Below are 6,000 nucleotides of genomic sequence, written 5' to 3'. Positions count from 1 at the left end.
TTTTATTTTTTAAACATTCATTAGCTAACGTTATTTCAAAGTCATTCTGTGCTTTTTCAATTGACTCACGCATCCCTCTTACTAGGGCCAGACCCAGATGCAGACATGGGAGGCAGATGATTTGAGATATTTATTAGTTCCAAAAGGGGTAGGCAAAAGAATAGTCATGGACAGGCAAAAGGTCAAAACCAGATCAGAGTCCAGGAGGTAAAGAGTAGCATGCAGGCTCGAGGTCAGAGCAGGCAAACTGGTCAGACAGTCGGGTACAGAGTCCAGAAAACAGGCAAGGGTCAAAACCGGGAGGACTAGCAAAAGAGAATAGAAAAGCAGGAGCATGGGAAAAACACGCTGGTTGACTTGAAACAGACAAGACGAACTGGCACAGAGAGACAGGAAACACAGGGATAAATACACTGGGGAAAATATCCGACACCTGGAGGAGGCGGAGACAATCACAAGGACAGGTGAAACAGATCAGAGCGTGACAGACGGAGCATTCTGACAGTGCATGCATCCTTTCGACATCCCACTCCTCTCGACTTTTCTGTCCTCTCCTCCAGGTTTTGCTGTAATCTTAGACCAGGATGGCACATTGGTAAAATGCAGGTTCAATCTCGTCACCAATTTGTCATGTTTGTACCCACATAAACACAACTAAATAAAACAAGACTCGGAGTCGGAGCTGTATTTTGATGCAGCCATGTAATTCTTGCTTCAATGACACACAAAACAATAGATCAATACGCACACTACAATAGGCGCAACCTGAGGGGGTCTACATACACTATAAGTAAAGTATACTGAACAAAAATATAAACGCAACATGTCATTTGTTGGTCCCATGTTTCCTGAGCTGAAATAAAAGATCTCGGAAATGTTCCATAAACACAAAAAGCTTATTTCGTTCCAATTTTGTGCACAAATTTGTTTTACGTCCCTGTTAGTGAACTTTATCTTGGCAATCCATCCCTTGACAGGTGTGGCATATCAAGAATATGATTAAACCGCATGATCATTACACAGGTGCACCTTGTGCTGGGAACAATAAAAGGACACTCTAAAATGTGCAGTTTTGTCACACACCACAATGTCACAGATGTCTCAAGTTTTGAGGGAGCGTGCAATTGGCATGCTGACTGAAAGAATGTTCACCAGAGCTGTTGCCAGAGAATTGAATGTTAATTTCTCTACCATAAACGCCTCCAACGTTGTTTGAGAGAATTTGGCAGTACGTCCAAACGTCAACCTGCTAACAGGATGCACAACTGCCACTCTTTTCGACTGGTCTTCCTCAGGCAGCTTTGTGGACGGAAGCTAACATGTCTCTAGAACACTGGAGGTTGGTGGCACCTTAATGAATAATGATACCACACATTTCACATATTATCGCACATATTGGAACATCAACCTCAGCGACAAACTTGTGTACTCTGTACTCAAATCGGACATATCCACACAAAAAAATTATTGATGTCATCCCAACTCCTATAGGACATGTCATATATATATATTTTTTTATTTAACATTTATTTAACTAGGCAAGTCAGTTGTAAGAACAAATTCTTATTTACAATGACAGCCTACCAAAAGGCCTCCTGCGGGGACAGGGGCCTGGGATTTAAAAAAAAATACAAATAAAAACAATATATAGGACAAAACACACATCACAACAAGAGAGACCAAAGACAACAACATAACAAGGCAGTAAAACATGACAACACAGCATGGTAGCAACACAACATGATAACAACATGGTAGCAACACAACATGGTAGCAGCACAAAAACATAGTACAAACATTATTGGGCAAAGTCAACAGCACAAAGGTCAAGAAGGTAGAGACAACAATACATCATACAAAACAGCCACAACTGTCAGTAAGAGTGTCCATGATTGAGTCTTTGAATGAAGAGATTGAGATAAAACTGTCCAGTTTGAGTGTTTGTTGGTTGCAGCTCGTTCAGTCGCTAGCTGCAGCGAACTGAAAAGACTAGCAACCCAGGGATGTGTGTTGTTTGCGGTCCTTTTAACAGAATGTGACTGCAGAACGGGTGTTGTATGTGGAGGATGAGGGCTGCAGTAGATATCTCAGATAGGGGGGAGTGAGGCCTAAGAGGGTTTTATAAATAAGCATCAACCAGTGAGTCTTGCGACTGGTAATACATAGATGACCAGTTTACAGAGGAGTATAGAGTGCAGTGATGTGTCCTATAAGGAGCATTGGTGGCAAATCTTGATGGACGAATAGTAAAGACATCTAGCCGCTCGAGAGCACCATACCTGCCGATCTATAAGTGATGTCTCCGTAATCTAGCACGGGTAGGATGGTCATCTGAATCAGGGTTAGTTTGGCAGATGGGGTGAAAGAGAGCAATTATGATAGAGGAACTCTACCTTCTTGACCTATGTATAACTGTCCGGGCCGACAGAGATGGCCGCCTCGCTTCGCGTTCCTAGGAAACTATGCATTATTTGTTTTTTTTCCGTGTTATTTCTTACATTGGTACCCCAGGTAATCTTAGGTTTTATTACATACAGTCGGGAGGAACTACTGGATATAAGAGCAACTCAACTCACCATCATTACGACCAGGAATACGACTTTCCCACAACGGATCCTCTGTTTTGCACACCACCCAGGACAAAGGATTCGATCCCAGCCGGCGAACCAAAACAACGCGCCGTAAAAGGGGCAGACGAAGCGGTCTTCTGGTCAGGCTCCGGAGACGGGCACATCGCACACTGCTCCTGAGCATACTACTCGCCAATGTCCAGTCTCTTGACAACAAGTTGATGAAATCCGGCAAGGGTAGCATTCCAGAGAGACATAAGAGACTGTAACGTTCTTTGCTTCACGGAAACATGGCTCACTCGACGACACGCTATCGGAGTCGGTACAGCCACCTGGTTTCTTCACGCATCGCGCCGACAGAAACAAGCATCTTTCTGGTAAGAAGAGGGGCGGGGGGGGGGGGGGGGGTATGCCTTATGATTAACGAGACGTGGTGTGATCATAACAACATACAGGAACTCAAGTCCTTCTGTTCACCTGACTTAGAATTCCTCACAATAAAATGCCGACCGCATTATCTACCAAGAGAATTCTCTTCGATTATAATCACCAGCCACATATAATCCCCCCCAAGCAGACACATCACAACTGGAAACCACATATCCTGAGGCTGCATTCATTGTAGCTGGGGATTTTAACAAGGCTAATTGAAAACAAGACTCCCTAAATTATATCAGCATATCGATTGTGCTACCAGGGCTGGTAAAACACTAGATCGTTGTTATTCTAACTTCCGCGACGCATATAAGGCCTCCCCCGCCCTCCTTTCGGAAAAGGCTGACACGACATCCATTTTGTTGCTCCCTGCCTATAGACAGAGACTAAAACAAGAAGCTCCCGCGCTCAGGTCTGTTCAACGCTGGTCTGACCAATCTGATTCCATGCTTCAAGATTGCTTCGATCACGTGGATTGGGATATGTTCCGCATTGCGTCAAACACACAACATTGACGAATACGCTGGTTCGGTGAGCGAGTTTATTAGCAAGTGCATCGGCGATGTCGTACCCAAGCAACTATTAAAACATTCCCACCCCAGAAACCGTGGATTGATGGCAGCATTCGCGCGGAGCTGAAAGCGTGAACCACTGCTTTTAACCACGGGCAAGAGTGACTGGTAAACATGCACTGAATTTACAAACAGTGTAGCTATTCCCTCCGCAAGGCAATCAAACAAGCTAAGCGTCAGTATAGAGACAAAGTAGAGTCGCAATTCAACACAAGAGGTATGTGGCAGGGTCTACAGTCAATCACGGATTACAAAAAGAAAACCAGCCCCGTCGCGGACCAGGATGTCTTGCTCCCAGACAGACTAAACAACTTCTTTGCTCGCTTTGAGGACAATACAGTGCCACTGAMACGGCCCGCTACCAAAACCTGCGGACTCTCCTTCACTGCAGCCGACGTGAGTAAAACATTTCAACGTGTTAACCCTCGCAAGGCTGCAGGCCCAGACGGCATCCCCAGCCGCGTCCTCAGAGCATGCGCAGACCAGCTGGCTGGTGTGTTTACGGACATATTCAATCAACCTTATCCCAGTCTGCTGTTCCCACATGCTTCAAGAGGGCCACCACTGTTCCTGTTCCCAAGAAAGCTAAGGTAACTGAGCTAAACGACTACCGCCCTGTAGCACTCACTTCCGTCATCATGAAGTGCTTTGAGAGACTAGTCAAGGACCATATCACCTCCACCCAGCCGGACACCCTAGACCCACTCCAATTTGCTTAACGCCCCAATAGGTCCACAGACGACGCAATCGCAACAACACTGCACACTGCCCTAACCCATCTGGACAAGAGGAATACCTATGTGAGAATGCTGTTCATCGACTACAGCTCAGCATTTAACACCATATTACCCTCCAAACTCGTCATCAAGCTCGGGACCCTGGGTCTCGACCCCGCCCTGTGCAACTGTGTACTGGACTTCTTGACAGGCCACCCCCAGGTGGTGAGAGTAGGTAACAACATCTCCAACCCTCTGATCCTCAACACTGGGGCCCCACAAGGGTGCGTTCTGAGCCCTCTCCTGTACTCCCTGTTCACCCACGACTGCGTGGCCATGCATGCCTCCAACTCAATCATCAAGTTTGCAGACGACACTACAGTGGTAGGCTTGATTACCAACAACAACGAGACGGCCTAGAGGGAGGAGGTGAGGGCCCYCGGAGTGTGGTGTCAGGAAAATAACCTCATACTCAACGTCAACAAAACAAATGAGATGATCGTAGACTTCAGGAAACAGCAGAGGGAGCACCCCCCTATCCACATCGAAGGGACAGTAGTGGAGAGGGTAGTAAGTTTTAAGTTCCTCAGCATACACATCACGGACAAACTGAATTGGTCCACCCACACAGACAGCGTGGTGAAGAAGGCGCAGCAGCGCCTCTTCAACCTCAGGAGGCTGAAGAAATTCGGCTTATCACCAAAAGCACTCACAAACTTTTACAGATGCACAATTGAGAGCATCCTGTCGGGCTGTATCACCGCCTGGTACGGCAACTGCTCCGCTCACAACCGTAAGGCTCCCCAGAGGGTAGTGAGGTCTGCACAACGCATCACCGGGGGCAAACTACCTGCCCTCAAGAACACCTACACCACCCGATGTCACAGGAAGGCCATAAAGATCATCAAGGACAACAACCACCTGAGCCACTGCCTGTTCACCCCGCTATCATCCAGAAGGCGAGGTCAGTACAGGTGCAACAAAGCAGGGACCGAGAGACTGAGAAACAGCTTTTATCTCAAGGCCATCAGACTGTTAAACAGCCACCACTAACATTGAGTGGCTGCTGACAACATACTGACTCAACTCCAGCCACTTCAATAATGGAAAAATGTATGTAAAAAATGTATCACTAGCCACTTTAAACAATGCCACTTAATATAATGTTTACATACCCTACATTACTCATCTCATATGTATATATGGTACTCGATACCATCTACTGCATCTTGCCTATGCTGTTCAGTGAAATTGTTAGGTTAGATTACTTGTTGGTTATTACTGCATTGTCGGAACTAGAAGCACAAGCATTTCGCTACACTCGCATTAACATCTGCTAACCATGTGTATGTGACAAATACCATTTGATTTGATTTGAAGTCTAGATTTAACTTTAGCCTGCAGCTGATATGTGCTGAGAGAAGGACAGTGCACCGTCTAGCCATACTCCCAAGTACTTGTATGAGGTGACTACCTCAAGCTCTAAACCCTCAGAGGTAGTAATAACACCTGTGGGAAGAAAGCATTCTTCTTACCAAAGGGTTAAGGGTAGAGAAAGCTTGTTGGACACTAAGAAAGCTTTGTTGTAGAACATTTAACCCAACATCCAGGGAGGGGCCAGCTGAGTATAAGACTGTATCATCTGCATATAAATGGACGAGAGAGCTTCCTACTGCCTGAGCTATGTTGTTGAAGTAAATTAAGAAG

This window comes from Salvelinus sp. IW2-2015, linkage group LG10 (genome assembly GCF_002910315.2).
Source record: "Salvelinus sp. IW2-2015 linkage group LG10, ASM291031v2, whole genome shotgun sequence".
NCBI classification, from domain to species: Eukaryota; Metazoa; Chordata; class Actinopteri; order Salmoniformes; family Salmonidae; genus Salvelinus; species Salvelinus sp. IW2-2015.
Note: the sequence above shows the minus strand (reverse complement) of the source record.